The sequence below is a fragment of the Symphalangus syndactylus genome, chromosome 3 (assembly GCF_028878055.3).
Source record: "Symphalangus syndactylus isolate Jambi chromosome 3, NHGRI_mSymSyn1-v2.1_pri, whole genome shotgun sequence".
Lineage (NCBI taxonomy): Eukaryota > Metazoa > Chordata > Mammalia > Primates > Hylobatidae > Symphalangus > Symphalangus syndactylus.
In genome coordinates, this window is record NC_072425.2 from 40,021,931 (window position 1) to 40,038,401 (window position 16,471).

General features: G+C 45.3%; 1 protein-coding gene and 1 long non-coding RNA gene across 2 annotated transcripts in view; one reads left to right on the forward strand and one right to left on the reverse strand.

Annotated features, from left to right (window-relative positions):
- Positions 1 to 2,286: 2,286 nt before the first annotated feature.
- LOC134736289 (uncharacterized) lies at positions 2,287 to 14,606 on the reverse strand. The gene is made up of 3 exons (XR_010120200.1): positions 13,395 to 14,606; positions 11,566 to 11,782; positions 2,287 to 2,623 (listed from the first exon to the last, which is right to left on the reverse strand). It is a non-coding gene; the product is annotated as an uncharacterized lncRNA (long non-coding RNA).
- The window catches only part of ABCA1 (ATP binding cassette subfamily A member 1), a 147,696-nt gene continuing 144,328 nt past the window's right edge, over positions 13,104 to 16,471 (forward strand). Inside the window, exon 1 of the mRNA XM_055271609.2 lies at positions 13,104 to 13,370. The gene's annotated coding sequence lies outside the window, so the exon portion shown is untranslated. The remainder of the gene's footprint in view (positions 13,371 to 16,471) is intronic.

The following is a 16,471-nucleotide window of genomic DNA, read 5'->3' on the forward strand; positions in this document are numbered from 1 at the left end:
AACTAGCAAAAGTAGAAACTCAGGGTGACAATCTTTAAGAAAAGATGCAATTCTCTGGCCAGGCATGATGGCTCATGCCCGTAATCCCAGCATGTTGGGAGGCCGAGGCGGGCAGATCTCCTGAGGTCAGGAGTTCGAGACCAGCCTGGCCAACGTGGTGAAACCCCGTCTCTACTAAAAATACAAAAATTAGCCGGGTGTGGTGGTGGGTGCCTGTAATCCCAGCTACTCAGGAGGCTGAGGCAGGAGAATTGCTGGAACCTGGGAGGTGGAAGTTGCAGTGAGCCTAGATTGCGCCATTGCACTCCAGCCTGGGCGACAAGAGCGAAACTCTGTCTCAAAAAAAAAAAAGATGCAATTTTTATTACTGTCACAGAAATGAAAATTTAGTTATATAGTATTGTAAAAGGACTATCAGCTAGGTTTAACCTTACCAAGATTTAGGTAATTCACTACCTGCTACACTGATATTCTCAGCCACTTCCCTCATCACATTTTCAGGGTGCAGTATGTAATAGCGTCAACTCGTGTAATTCCCCCTACTCCCCATGCACTTCTAGGCCAAGGGGCCACAAGGGGTCACGCATATAGTATAAAGGAGTAAGGCAGACTGTTGGAGAAAAGCAGGGATTAGGCCAGGTGCGGTGGCTCACACATGTAATCCCAGCACTTTAGGAGGCTGAGGCGGGCGGATCACGAGGTCAGGAGTTTGAGACCAGGCTGACCAACATGGTAAAACCGTGTCTGTATTAAAAATACAAAAATTAGCTGGGCACGGTGGTAGACACCTGTAATCCCAGCTACTCAGGAGGCTGAGGCAGGAGAATTGCTTGAACCCAGGAGGCGGACGTTGCAGTGAGCCGAGATCACGCCACTGCAGTCCAGCCTGGGTGACAGAGTGAGACTCTGTGTCAAAAACAAAAACAAAACAAAACAAAAAACAAGGATTAGTGAGGGCTTTGCAAAGTGCAAACAGCATGCTCCATCTAAAGAGAGCTTTTCAGTACCAGCTGATTGTTGCTATGTGGAAATACATCTTGTGTGGTGAGATCTTCCACCTTTTCAACAGAAATGAGAAACACAAACATTTCTGTGTGACACTTCCAAACTTGTTGGCTATTTCTGTTTCCTTTCTTTCTTTCTTTTCTTTCTTTCTTTCTCTCTCTCTCTCTCTCTCTCTTTCCTTCTTTCTTTCTTTCTCTTTCTTCTTTCTTTCTTTCTTTCTTTCTTTCTTTCTTTCTTTCTTTCTTTCTTTCTTTCTTTTTCTCCTTCCTTCCTTCCTTCCTTCTTTCCTTTCTTTCTTTTTTTTTTTTTTTTCTTGGCAGAGTTTTGCTCTTGTTGCCCAGGCTGGAGTGCAATGACATGATTTCGGCTCACCGCAATCTCTGCCTCCTGGATTCAAGTGCTTCTCCTGCCTCAGCATCCCAAGTAGCTGAGACATGCACCGCCATGCCTGGCTCATTTTGTATTTTTAGCAGAGATGGGGTTTCTCTATGTTGGTCAGGCTGGTTTTGAACTCCCGACCTCAGGTGATCCATCTGCCTAGGCCTCTCAAAGTGCAGAGATTATAGGTGTGAGCCACTGCGCCCAGCCCTTGTTGGCTATTTCAAACAAAACACTAACACTCTTCAGCCCAAACCATGTGGCAGAGAGCTGGGTGTGGCCAGTGGGCCCCTGGTGTGCAACCAGTCTTCAGTGATGCTACTGTGTGCTAGTGACAGCACAACTGACCACTGAAAACATGGAGCACGATGGTGAACAGACTGGATTTCCCATATCTCTAGAACCCCAGGGCTTTGAGGCAATTCTGATTGATGGAGGGGGAGCGAGAGAGAGAGAGAGGAGGGAGAGATATCATATCAAAGAGATACTGGCCTTTCTGCTAATAAATAGGTGGGTATTTGGGTGAGTAGATAGGAAATTAAAAAGAAATATGAGAGATGGGCATGGTGGCTTCTGCCTGTAATCCCAGTGACTTGGGAAGCTGAGGTGGGAGTATTGTTTGAGACCAGGAGTTTGAGATCAGTCTGGGCAGCATACTGAGACCCCGTCTCTAAACATTAAATTTAAAAAATCAGCTAAGCGTGGTGGTGCATGCCTGTAATCCCAGCTACTTAAGAGGCTGAGGCAGGAGGATCCCTTGAGCCCAGGATTTAGAGGCTGCAGTGAGCTATGATTGCACCATTTTCACTAGCCTGGGTGAGAAAGCAAGACTCCCACGTCTGAGACAGAGAGGAGAGAGGCAGACCATATTTGAACTCCAGGCTGGTGAATAATTCATACTGATTAATTTAATTGAAAATATTTATTTAAAATTTGAAGACTGGAGTTTTGGAAAGGTCACATTTATTAAATTATTGTTGGACTATGAGGAACACATATTGTTGCTTGGAATAATATTTAATGATGATGATGATGATAATAAATGACAATAATAAACAACTATCATTTATTGAGCACATACCATATACCAGGCACAGTACCAAGCAGTTCACATATATTATACATCTAATAACCAGATCAACTCTATAAGGCAGCTTCTATATATTGCTTCCATTTGAAAGATGAATAAACTGAGGTACAGAGATGTGAAGTAATATGCTGATGGACACCCAGATATGTTCTGCAGATAAGAAGGATAAGTCAGAAGATCAGATAAGCAGAAAGGTTTAAACACACAGGACTTTCATTTAGTAGTAAACTCTTACGATTGGTCTAAAATTCTATTTTCTTTTACAGTTTACCTACTCATCATTTTGTCTCTCCAAATTCTCTTCTGTTCTTTGTTACTATGTACACATGCTTTTAAAATATGTTAGGATTTGCTGTTTCCATGTGGTAATTCCTTGTTTGCCTTTCTTCATTTATAAACTCTTTCCTCCTACTAATTATTGACAAACTCTATTTTTCTTTTTTTTTTTTGACAAACTCTATTTTTCACATCATTTTTCTAAATTAAATAATAGCATATGAGGCTGGGTGTGGTGGCTCACACCTGTAATCCCAGCACTTTGGGAGGCTGAGGCTGGCGGATCACCTGAGGTTAGGAGTTTGAGACCAGCTTGGCCAACATGGTGAAACCCTGTCTCAACTAAAATTACAAAAAAAAAGTTAGCCGGGCATGGTGGTGGGCGCCTGTAGTCCCAGCTACTCGGGAGATTAAGGCAGGAGAATCGCTTGAACCTGGGAGGTGGAGGTTGCAGTGAGCCGAGACGGGGCCACTGCAGTCCAGCCTGGGCAACAGAGTGAGACCCTGTCTCAAAAAATAAAGTATATATATATATAAAAAACATGTTTATGTGTGTGTGTGTGTGTGTGTGTGTTTGTGTGTGTGTGTGTGTATAGCATGTGTTTATCTTATAAATTTTGTAAAATACAGACATATATGAAAAAAATTACCTATAATCTTACCATCCACAGGTAATTGCTGTTAGCACCTATCTGGGTTTTGTTTTGTTTTGTTCTGTTTTGCAGTCTTTTCTAGGCACATATATTCAATGAAAAAGGTTATTGATATAGTAACAGTTATTTTTTACTGAATGTGAATCATATACATAAATATAGCTTTGCTTTTTTTTTTCAATTCACATTTACCATGTGCAGTTTCCTATATCACAACTCTTTGAAAACATTATTTTCACCTTTCATGGCTATATGACATTCTATCGTGAATTTATCAATGTGTATTTTAGAATTGTTATCAGACGATTAAGTATTTTTAAAATGTTCACTCATCAATAAAATAGTGACAACATTCTTGAACGTAAGTTTTTTTTACCATACTGTTGGATATTTCCTTAGTATAAATTCCTCCAAGTAAAATTAGTGGGCCAAAGGCTTTTTTTTTTTTTGAGGCGGAGTTTTGCTCTCGTTGCCCAGGCTGGAGTGCAATGGTGCAATCTCGGTTCACCGCAACCTCCTCCTCCCAGGTTCAAGCAATTCTCCTGCCTCAGCCTCCCGAGTAGCTGGGATTACAGGCATGCACCACCACGCCTGGCTAATTTTGTATTTTTAGTAGAGACAGGGTTTCTCCATGTTGGTCACGCTGGTCTCGAACTCCTGACCTCAGGTCATCCGCACGCCTTGGCCTCCCGAAGTGCTGGGATTACAGGCATGAGCCACTGGTCCCGGACCAAAGCCTCTTGATACATGTTGCTAAACTGACTATCAGAATGTTGGGCCTCTTTGCACACTGCTAACACCCTCAGTTTTTATGAGTATAATTACATTATTTTCCCTTTTTTCCCCAACCTCCTATTCTATTTTACTTAGATACCTTAAGACTGCACCCCCAATTTAGCTTTCTTTTCTCATTCAGGCAGTGGGTCCAGGGCTTCTAATCCCAGTGGTGAGTAGGTAGATGTCCTGTTGAACTCTGCTAGGTGATTGAGTCACTCAAGAGGAAACCAGCTTTGGGGTCAGCTCTGTGGCAAGCCCAGGCCTCTATGAATGGAGCTCATTCCCCACTGATTTACATACCAGGACAAGTAGCCAGCTAAGAAATTGCTCAAATTTCACTGGACAGCAGTCACGAGAAGAATGGAAATACAGAAGGGAAATAAAAGGCCTGCTCCCACAGTGGGGTCATAGCACATCTCCACATTTAACCTTTGACAAGGCAAAAGTATTTCTTCTGTCCAGACAATTCCAGAAGTCATAAGGAATACTGGGCAAGGATGGGTCAAAACAACACAGACTACTGAGGACAACAGAGGAAAAACCATGCACTCCTGAAGAAATCGTTCCCAAAATGCTGAAAGAGAAAGAGGATTGTCTCTCTAGAAGTCTAATAGAAAAGGGTATCTGGAATATTTCCTACGATTTTTTTTTTTAATGACTTACTCTCTTGTTAATACGTCAGAGAAAAGAAAACTCCTGGCTAAGAAATAAAACAGTCCCTCATCCCAGAAATCACAGCCAGGAATATGGATTCTTAAGTGTTAAAAAAGTACTCTGAATAAGGAAAGAAATGCGGATGCACCACTTCTATTATAATAAGCACTTGATTTCTTTTAATCCCCTGAGTCCAATTATTTTCTTGGCAAATTTAAGGGTACTGACTGCTTCTGTGAATCTGTTGTTACACTTGATAATGGATCTGAGTTGGGGGTAATATTTGCCTATCAATTTGGATACTTAAAAATCTCTCTCTCTTTCTTCATCTACCCTCTATCTCACAACTTTCCATTTAATGAGGGAAGTGAATTTCTTCTTTTTTCTGCCCCTCTTTCCTACTGCTTCTAGAATAAAAGCATAACAGGACGACAGGAGTGGAGATGAGAGGAAGGGTTTCCAAGCAATGGGAAAGTATGATGAGAGTCGTAAGTTGGCAGAATGGGGGTGAGTAAGGAGTGGGGTGTGGATGGATGAAAGAGGATGGAGGAGGAAGCAGTTCATATGATCAGGCTTCAAAGGCCTTCCAATGTCGTGTTTTCAGAGCCTTTGTAGGTCTTCTTACAGAACTTTGAGGGTATTTTTTCTTTGTGAGCAAAGGAGAACCACAGTAAATTTTGAGGGTTGGGCTGGGCTCGGTGGCTCACGCCTGTAATCCCAGCACTTTGGCAGGCAGAGGCGGGTGGATCATTTGAGGTCAGGAGTTCGAGACCAGCCTGGCCAACATGGTGAAACCCCGTCTCTACTAAAAAAACAAAAAGTTAGCCGGACGTGGTGGCATGTGCCTATAACTCCAGCTACTCGGGCGGCTGAGGCAGGAGACTCGCTGGAACCTGGGAGGCAGATGTTGCAATGAGTCGAGATTGTGCCACTGCACTCCAGTCTGGGAGACAGAGTGAGACTCCATCTCAGAAAAAAAAGAAAATTTTTTTTGGAGGGAGAAAATATATGATTAGATTGTTTTTGTGTTGGTTTGCTTGTTTTTTTCCCCAAGCAAAAAAATCACTTTACCGCAGTAGGGAAGACAAATAGGAAGGGGAAGAAACTAGAGACAGGAACAGCAGTTTGGAGGTTCTGCAATACAGAAGCCCAGATGTTTGGCTTGGACTTAGACACTGGGAATGAAAAAATGATGAATTAAAAAAATAAAATATTTGGGAGGTATACTTGACCTGACCTTGGTGCTTTTTCAAATGAGAAAGATGGATACAGATGAAAAAGTCAAGCAAGGATGACTATGATTTCCCATAGTGAATGTTTGGATCATGATGTCATTAAATGAAAATTTTTAAAAAGGCAGATGGTGGAAGGAGATTTGAAGGAAAGAGAAGAAATTTGTTTGTTTTGGATTTACTTGTAGAATGACCTGCAAAATTTTGTCCTAATAAATGTTAACAAGTGGCTTTCCATACAAACACCAAACCAAACAAAACCCTGATGTAAGCCAAAAATATAATTCTAAGGCCCCCCAACCATCTGAATGAACTTCCTCCTCTGCAAGGGCACTCTTAAAATTTAACATGAAAGACTGGTTCAGGTCATGACGGGAAGTGGGGGTCGGACAGGCCTCATTATGCCTTTCTGGCATTAACATCAACACAGACCTTAAGTCTGATAAGAAGAATTTACAATCTATTCTCTCTGAAGCCTGCTACCTGAAGCCTTCCTCTGCACACTGAGAACTTTGGTCTCCACAATCCTTTATCTTAAGCCAGACATTTCCTTTCTATTGATCCCAGGTCTTTAGATAAACTCAACCAATTGTCAACCAGAAAAATTTCAAATCTATCTATAACCTGGAAGCCCCCAGTTCAAGTTGCCCTGCCTTTTTGAACTGAATCAATGTATTTCTTAAACTTATTTGATTGAAGTCTCATATCTCCCTAAAAACCAAGCTGCACCCCAACCACCTTGGGTACATGTTCTTAGGATCTCCTGAGGGCTGTGTCTCCTGAGGGACAAGATCACTCATATTCGGCTTATAATAAATCTCTAAATATTTTACAGAGTTTTACTCTTTTCATCGACACTGATTTATATTGGATTTCCAATGGTGTAATATTCATGCCGTTGGCTGATTTCAAGCTAGCTGGTAGAGATATGCAAACAAACAAACACAGAAAGAGATATGCAAAAACAACTCTTGTGAGCTTGTGTGCTGGCTCCAACACACCATGCTGCTGGATATTCTACCAGGCAGCATAGGGTGCACGGTGGGTGAGCCTGGCAAGGAGACAAGAGCTGGTGGTACATGGCTTAAATGAAGCCAAGGGCATGAATAATATTGATTAGGAGAGCAAGTAGAAATGAAACGGGAAAACCACTATTAGGAGATCTATAAAGAAACAAGAGTCAGAAAAAGAGTGCCAAGAGGCAGAAGAATCAGAAGAGAACCAGATTCATGAAATAAAAGAGAGGAATCAGTTTCAGGAAGGAAAGTGTGGTCAGTAGTGTCAAATACCAGAGACTGAATAGCCTAAGGATTTAAAAGAGGTCAACAGCACTACCAATTAAGTGGTTTTTCTGAGCTTAAGATATTTTTCTTTATTTTTCTATGTTAAAAATATTTGATAAAGAAAAAGAAAAAAGATCACATTTGCCCCCCCCCAACCCGTCCCTGGCCTCTCTCTCTCTAAGGAAGTCGTTAATGAATTTGGACAGAATAGATTCAGAGCTGTGAGAGTGAAAATTTGACTGCAGTGGGTGAGGTGTTAATAAAAGGGAGGGGGTAGAGATGAAATCTTTCCAGCAGTTTGGCTCTTAAGGGGATAGCTTGAAGGAAAGAGGGTTGGAAGAGTGGCTTTTAAAAGGAATCATCATTCACTAATCAACTAGAAGTCCAGTGGAATATGCAGTACTTGTAATCCAGCAGGCTAACCTCTTTTTTTTTTTTTTTTTGAGACGGAGTCTCGCTCTGTCACCCAGGCTGGAGTGCAGTGGCATGATCTTGGCTTACCGCAACCTCTGCCTCCCAGTTCAAGCAATTCTCTTGCCTCAGCCTCCCAAGTAGCTAGAACTACAGGCATGTACCACCATGCATGGCTAAATTTTGTTTGAATTTTTAGTAGAGATGGGTTTCACTATGTTGGCCAGGCTAGTCGCAAATTCCTGACCTCAATCGATCAACCGCCTCGACCTCCCAAAGTGCTGGGATTACAGGCCGGAGCCACCGTGCCCAGCCAAGGCTAACCTCTTGATCCCAATGACAAACAGAACAAACATCTTACTCAAGTCCAGAAGCAATAATAATTTTGAATTTTGCTTGCATGTCAACAGGAGCCACATTAATATAGAAGAGGATCACATTGGTTCAATTGAATTGAATTGATTGAAAGACTCTACAATACATGGTCTACTGCACAATTAATGATGGTTCCTGGTACATTTTTATTTGACCATTGATTGCTCGATTTGTTTCTATGTCTAACTATGTATTGGAATTAAGCTGACTTAATTTGAACTGTAGGTCCTTTTATCCCTCTTATTATTTATTTATTTATTTATTTTATTTTGAGGCATTTCTCACTCTCCAGAAAATCTCTAAGACTTCGGCTATTAGGTATTCGTCTTTTTTTTTGAGACTGAGTCTTGCTGGGTTGCCCAGGCTGGAATGCAGTGGCACAATCTCAGCTCACCACAACCTCCACCTCCCTGATTCAAGTGATTCTCCTGCCTCAGACTCCTCAGTAGCTGTGACTATAGGTGCGAACCACCACACTCGGCTAATTTTTGTATTTTTAGTAGAGACAGGTTTTCGCTATGTTGGCCAAGCTGGTCTCGAACTCCTAACCTCAAGTGATCTGCCCACCTTGGCCTCCCAAAGTGCTGGGATTATAGGCATGAGCCACTGTGCCCCACCAGGTCTTCTTAATCGTAACAAATTCATCTTAAAACATCATTTTAGAATATATTATTTTTTATTCTTCATTGACTTCCTGCATTACTCTATTTTTTCAATTTCTAGCAACCAGTATCATTTGTATTTTAAACAATGTGTACATGTACATTTATGCAGATGAGTTAACAGATATATCAAAGCAACCTCCAAGCAATGCTACTTAGGTAATCTCCAATTTAAAAGCCTCAATAGAATGATAAGATTGAGCTTTTCTGTAGTTCCATGACCTCCAGCAGAGTCTGCAAGGCTACAGCTGCCTGAAGGTTGATTCTGTAATTTGAAGATGCCAGGGTCATCTCAGAATAGAACCTCGAGCCACCCAAGCTACATTTACAGAATCATCCTCTCCAGAAAAACAGCAACAAAGGAGGGCCTTCCTATGTATTTGGAAGGAGTCACCTAGAGGAAGGACTTGGGGTTTTGGTGTTGGTGTGGGGGGCAGGGATGGGATGGGGAGGGGGAAGCTGATTGAAATATACTAAAAGACAAACCAACCTAAGGGCTGGAAGGAAGATAATTCACACTTGTAAGCTTCTTTTTCAAGGGGCGTCTCTTAGGCTCTAGCTTTTGAGATTCAGTATATATATTTTTTTGAGTCTTGCTCTGCTGGAGTGCAGTGGCACGATCTCGGCTCACTGCAAGCTCCGCCTCCCAGGTTCACACCATTCTCCTGCCTCAGCCTCCCGAGTAGCTGGGACTACAGGTGCCCGCCACTACACCCGGCTAATTTTTTGTATTTTTAGTAGAGATGGGGTTTCACCCTGTCAGCCAGGATGGTCTCGATCTCCTGACCTCGTGATTCACCTGCCTCGGCCTCCCAAAGTGCTGGGATTACAGGCATGAGCCACTGAGCCCGGCCCAGTATTTTTGTCTTATGAAGATATTACATTAGTAAAGTATGAGCTTGGTGTCAGCAAACTTACATCCCTGTGTACAAACTGGCCGAATCACTTAGCCACTTTGGGCCAAATCACTTAGCTCTTCTAACAGTAGAGATCAACAAGAAAAATAAACATTTCAAACATTACAATGTGTTCAAGTATTCACTGTGGGGGATGACCAGATTCTTGAAACCACAGGTTGTTCTTAGCAAAATAAGTTTGGCTTGGGGTCATAGACTTCTGTATTTAGAATCGATGGCTGTTCTCTCTCTGGGACTTTGATTTTTTTCTTGGGTTCATCCCCTTTTTGTAGTATCTTATCTTCGTCTTATTTGTATAGGACTTAACTGTTGCCCATTCCCTTATTAGAGCAATCTAACCGATTACCTTCATACCTTTCGGAATTATATGCTTCAAAATTCCAAAAAGAATGATTTTGGGCTGGGCACAGTGGCTCATGCCTATAATCTCAGCACTTTGGGAGGCTGAGGCGGGTGGATCACCTGAGGTCAGGAGTTTGAGACCAACCTGGCCAACGTAGTGAAACCCCGTCTCTACTAAAAAATATAAAAAATTAGCCGGGCATGGTGGCGGGCGCCTGTAGTCTCAGCTACTTGGGAGGCGGAGGTTGCAGTGAGCTGAGATCACGCCATTGCACCCCAGCCTGGGCAACAAGAATGAAACTCCATCTCAATTAAAAAAAAAAAGAATGATTTTGGTGGTCGACTTCAAATAAGTAGGAGAAAAAGGAGAGAGAAGATGGAGGGTCAGGGAGATCTAATTACTCTCTAAAATCATGCTAGGAAAGATAACACCTTTTAATAACACTCTCTGCTTTTATAACACCATTCTGCCAAGGAGCTCGAAGGTTTCAACAAAGTTCACTTTCAGAAAACCCCTGTGAGGTGGACAGAACATACATCTTCTCTCCATTTTAAAGATGAAGAAAGAGGCCGGGCACAATGGCTAATGCCTGTAATCCCAGCACTTTGGGGAGGCTGAGGCCAGAGGATCGCTTGAGCTCCAGAGTTTGAGACCAACCTGGGTAACATGGCAAAACCCTGTCTCTACAAAAAAAATACAAAAATTAGATGGGTGTGGTGGCCTGCACCTGTGGTCCCAGCTACTTGGGAGGCTAAGGTGGGAGGATCACTTGAGCCCAGGAAGTCAAGTCTACAGTGAGCCATGATTGGACCACTGCACTCCAGCCTGGGTAGACAGAGCAAGACCCTGTCTCAAAAGAAAGAAATGAAAGAGAAAGAAAGAAAGAAAGAGGAGAGGAGGGGAGGGGAGAGGGGGAAGGAAGGAAGGAAGGAAGGAAGGAAAAAAGATGAAAAAAGAAAAAAACAAGATGAAACAGAGGCAGAAAGACTTTACCTAAATTGCTTATCATGTGGTTGTCAAGTTTGACCCCAAAACCCAATTTATTGACCAAGGTTATTCTTTGACTGAGGCAAGGGGGTCCCCTCTCCTGGGCCTTGGGCTTTAGAAAGCTCATCTCTGGCCTTTCTGAGATCCATCCCTTTTTTTTTTTTTTTTTTTTTTCTTGACACGAAGTCTCGCTCTGTCACTCAGGCTGGAGTGCAGTGGCATGATCTCGGCTCACTGTCACCTCTGCCTCCCAGGTTCAAGCAATTCTCCTGCCTCAGCCTCCTGGGATAACAGGTGCCTACCACTACGTCTGGCTAATTTTTGTATTTTTAGTAGAGACTGGGTTTCATCACGTTGGCCAGGATGGTTTCGAACTCCTGACCTGAGGTGATCCGCCCACCTTGGCCTCCCAAAGTGCTGGGATTACAGGCATGAGCCACTGCGCCCAGCTCAGATCCATCCCTTTCTAAGGGCAAACAGTCCATGGTGCAAAGGGGCCATGCCACCCACAGTTATGAGTACCTGGGACTCCAGAATTCCTTGCCTGGTGGCCTCCACATGCACTTCCAGGGTCTGCCTGGGCCTCTTCTATGGGTCTGTTCTGAGTGTTGATAGAACCACTGATGTGGGTACCTGGGCTTGAGCCGTGGCCTGGAGATCCTGTTGACTGTAGCGTGGAGGGGACTTGTGCAGCTGAATGTCTGCATGCAGATGGTGAGAGTTCTGGAATATGATGGAGCTGGAGGTGGGAAGAGAAGTGGGCTTGGGGCAGCTCTCTCATGCCACCTCATTCTGGCCAAAACTCAGGTCAAACTGTGAAGAGTCTAAACGTGAATCTGCCCTTCAAGGTGGCTACAAAGGTATCTTTGTCAAGGTAGGAGACCTTGTGGCCTCCACGTGCACTTCCAGGGCCTGCTTGGGCCTCTTCTACGGGTCTGTCCTGAGTCTTCTATGAATCTGCCCTTCAGGGCAGATTCATATTTAGACTCTTCACAGTTTGACCTGACTTTTGGCTAGAATGAGGTGACATTTAGTTTGTTGGCTTGATGGATGACTTAAATATTTAGACATATGGTGTGTAGGCCTGCATTCCTACTCTTGCCTTTTTTTTTTTGCCCCTCCAGTGTTTTGGGTGGCTTTGCTCCCTACAGCCAAAGGCAAACAGAGAAGTTAGAGGTCTGGAGTGGCTACATAATTTTACACGACTGCAATTCTCTGGCTGCACTTTACAAATGTATACAAACTAAATACAAGTCCTGTGTTTTTATCACAGGGAGGCTGATCAATATAATGAAATTAAAAGGGGGCTGGTCCATATTGTTCTGTGTTTTTGTTTGTTTGTTTCTTTTTTTGTTTTTCTGGCCTCCTTCCTCTCATTTATGAAGAGAAGCAGTAAGATGTTCCTCTCGGGTCCTCTGAGGGACCTGGGGAGCTCAGGCCGGGATTCTCGAAGGCAGTAGGTCGCCTATCAAAAATCAAAGTCAAGGTTTGTGGGGGGGAAACAAAAGCAGCCGGTTACGCAGAGGACTGTCCACCTTCCCCTCAACCCAGCCTAGGCCTTTGAAAGGAAACCAAGGACAAAATGATTGGCGTCCTAAGGGAGATTCAGCCTCGAGCTCTCTCTCCCCCAGTCCCTCCCTCCGGCTGAGGAAACTAACAAAGGAAAAGAAAATTGCAGAAAGCACGATTTAGAGGAAGCAAATTCCACTGGTGCCCTTGGCTGCCGGGAACGTGGACTAGAGAGTCTGCGGCGCAGCCCCGAGCCCAGCGCTTCCCGCGCGTCTTAGGCCGGCGGGCCCGGGCGGGGGCAGGGGACGCAGACTGCGGACCCTAAGACACCTGCTGCACCCTCCACCCCCACCCCACCCCACCCACCTCCCCCCAACCACCCACCTCCTCCCAACCCCCTAGCTGTGTCGTGGGCGGCTGAACGTCGCCCGTTTAAGGGGCGGGCCCCGGCTCCACGTGCTTTCTGCTGAGTGACTGAACTACATAAACAGAGGCCGGGAAGGGGGCGGGGAGGAGGGAGAGCACAGGCTTTGACCGATAGTAACCTCTGCGCTCGGTGCAGCCGAATCTATAAAAGGAACTAGTCTCGGCAAAAACCCCGTAATTGCGAGCGAGAGTGAGTGGGGCCGGGACCCGCAGAGCCGAGCCACGACTCTTCTCTCCCCGGCTGCGGCAGGGCGGGGGCTCCGCGCACCAACAGGGCCAGTTCTCAGGGCGCTTTGCTCCTTGTTTTTTCCCCCCGTTCTGTTTTCTCCCCTTCTCCGGAAGGCTTGTCAAGGGGTAGGAGAAAGAGACGCAAACACAAAAGTGGAAAACAGGTAAGAGGCTCTCCAGTGACTTACTTGGGCGTTATTGTTTTGTTTCGAGGCCAAGGAGGCTTCGGGAAGCGCTCGGTTTTGGGAACTTTGATCCGGAGCCCCACATCACCACCACTTGCAACTCAAATGGGACCGGGGGCGGTGTAAATGGGGAGACGATGTCCTAGGACGAGCTCTGGTGACCCCAGGACTCTGCGCTGCTGCGCTTGGGGTTTGCCTGGCGGTGGAGACCGGGGAGCATCTCTGGGCGTGGAGACCCGGGCGCAGTACCCCGGGCTCAGAGGGGTCGGGGGTTCCCGGGCGTGCTGAGGGCGCTGCTGCCGGGTGAGGAGAGTTGCAGGTCCGGCAGGGAGCGCTTCTTTGTTCAGAGGGGCCTGAGCTGGCTAGAAACTCCTCTGGTTGCGGGTCGGCCAGTACCTACGGAGACAAATGCCAGCACTGAGTCCTCACTCGGTTCTTAAGCTGGTCTGTTCTGACCTGGGAATCGGCTATATGCTCCCCGGGACTGGAGCGGCACAGTCTCGGACTGTGAATCCGGGAACTCGAGTTAGAGGTGTCCCAGACGGGGTCCGTGGTGCTACTGCTCACTAGAGGCCTTGGGGCTTTGTTTGACCTGAGGGGTAGGGAGGTCCTGCGTACAGTCTCCGTGCGCTCAGCTGAGCTGGTGTCCCTGGCGCAGAGCGCGGACGAGTTTTGTTTCCTTTTTTTTCTTTTCTTTCCTTTAAGTCTTGCTCTGTCGCCCAGGCTGGAGTGCAATGGAGTGATCTCCGCTCACTGCAACCTCCGCCTCCCGGGTTCAAGCGATTCTCCTGCCTCAGCCTCCTGAGTAGCTGGGATTACAGGCGCGTCACCACACCCAGTTAATTCTTGTATTTTTAGTAGAGACGGGGTTTCAACTTGTTGGCCAGGCTGGTTTCGAACCCCCGACCTCAGGTGATCCACCGGCCTCGGCCTCCCAAAGTGCTGGGATTACAGGCGTGAGCCACCGCGCGCGGCCGAGTTTTGTTTCTTTTAAAAACCGGACTTAGGAGAGCCTGCGGAAACCCGGAGGTGGGGTGCCCAATCCTCCCTCTCCCACGTTCCCTGCCGCCCCATCTTCCAGACCCTTGCCGCTGGTCTCTCGGGGCAGCTTCTGCCTGGGCGCAGATGGGGAAGCTGGGGCGAGGTGGTGCCGTGGAATGACCGGGAGTAACCCCGGCGGGCGGCGCAGAACTCGGAGCTCCGCCGCGGGGCTGGGCTGGGCTCTGCCGTGAGGGTGGGGGTGCTGGGCGCGCGGGCTGCGGTGGCCCCCGGAGACTGGCCCGCAGCGCCTCCTGGCCGGAAGACCTAGGAATAGGCCGGCTCTGCTAGGTGTCTTTGCTCGCGATTCCGACTGTGAATCCGGTGAAGACCGGTGGTTGCAGACGGGGAGGAACTATGAGGTTGAGGCGAAAGCCCGTTTGGTTTTTTTGTTTGTTTGTTAGCGTGTTTGCCAACTCCCAGGCCATTGGTAAAGCAGGAAGGTTCCTGGGGCGGCGGACGGTGCCAGGGTTGTGTGTAGGTGCCTCGTTAGGTATATCTTTTATCAAAAAGAAGGAAAGAAATAAGATTAAAAATAAGAAAATAAACAAAGAAAGAAAAAAGTTGTCTGGCACTGGTAGTAATTGGCCTGCCTTTGCAGCACTGATACCATTAGCTTTTAAAATCCGACTTTTCAATGACACTCCAAAAAGAGAATGGGTAGTATATACACATTCATCTCACAGTGGACAAATTTCATATTTATAAAAACCACCTGGGTACTGAAATCAGCAAGTCACTTGCCCTCCATGGCGGAATCCCTGCTTCCCATGAAGAGAACCTCACAAAAATTTCCCCCAAGTTAAAGAGCGGAATTTTCTTGATTTTTTTCTTTCTTTTTTTTTTTTTTTAACGGCCGTAGTTTAGAACCCAGACTTAAATTATGATCTTCTTTTCAAACAAAACTTAAAGTCCTTAAGTTTTCATCTCCCCTTTTATTTCAGCCTATTCTTCTCATACCTACCACAAAAATAATAGAGGCTTTCTGTTGAGAAACTTTCCGTTTCTGTTGAGAATATCATTCTCTTGAGAAACTTTCTCTTAAATCAGAGAAAGTATGGAAGCATGGAAAGTATTCCTGAGTAGAACCTCTACAGATATTACAATATTTTTCAAATACAAAGTTTCCATTGTCAGCCTGTTTCCCAAGTGCTTCCAGAAGCCATTAAATAATTCCACAAACCATTAAAATAATTAATGCTAGGGAATTTTAGGAAAACATTGGTTTACAATCAGAAGGACCGGGGAAGAGAGTCTTCAGCCTTCATGATGACTACAAGCCATTTAAGGGACTAGAATTGCTACTGTTGTCAGAGCAGTTTAGGAGTCTGTATTTGAGCACCCACATAGTGTTCCAGAATGACATATCTGACTGTAACCTGGACATCTGTGATATGTTGTCCCCCCTGCAGACGAGCATTTGAAATCTCAACCCTCGTATTTCTACGAGTGCAGGCCTATAATGGATGCTGGACACTTTTTTTTTTTTTTTTTTTTTTTTTTTTGAGATGCAGTCTTGCTCTGTTGCCCAGGCTGGAATGCAGTGGCACGATATCAGCTGACTGCAACCTCCACCTCCTGGGTTCAAGCGATTATCCTGCCTCAGCCTCCTGAGTAGCTGGGACTACAGGCGCATGCCACCATGCCTGGCTAATTTTTGCATTTTTAGTAGAGACAGAGTTTCACCATGTTGGCCAGGATGGTCTCGATCTCCTGACCTCTTGATCCACCCGCCTTGGCCTCCCAAAGTTGGGATTACAGGCGTGAAGCACCACGCCCGACCCTCGGACACATTTTGACTTAGAACATATTTTCGGTTTGTGTGAGACAGTGCATTAGTGCAGGACTGGAAAAGAGTGATCAGGGCTTGATTGTTTTCAAGGATTGGTTCCTTCTGCTCAAGGAAGTCCCAGTGTAAACATAAAAAAATGAATGAAACTGAAGAAGTTCAGCAACTTAGCTTTTTATTTTCTTCTGTAGTACTTAACCTTTTTGGAGAGGAGGTGGTTGGGATATTTTTCCATTTAAATCTTTTTTTTTTT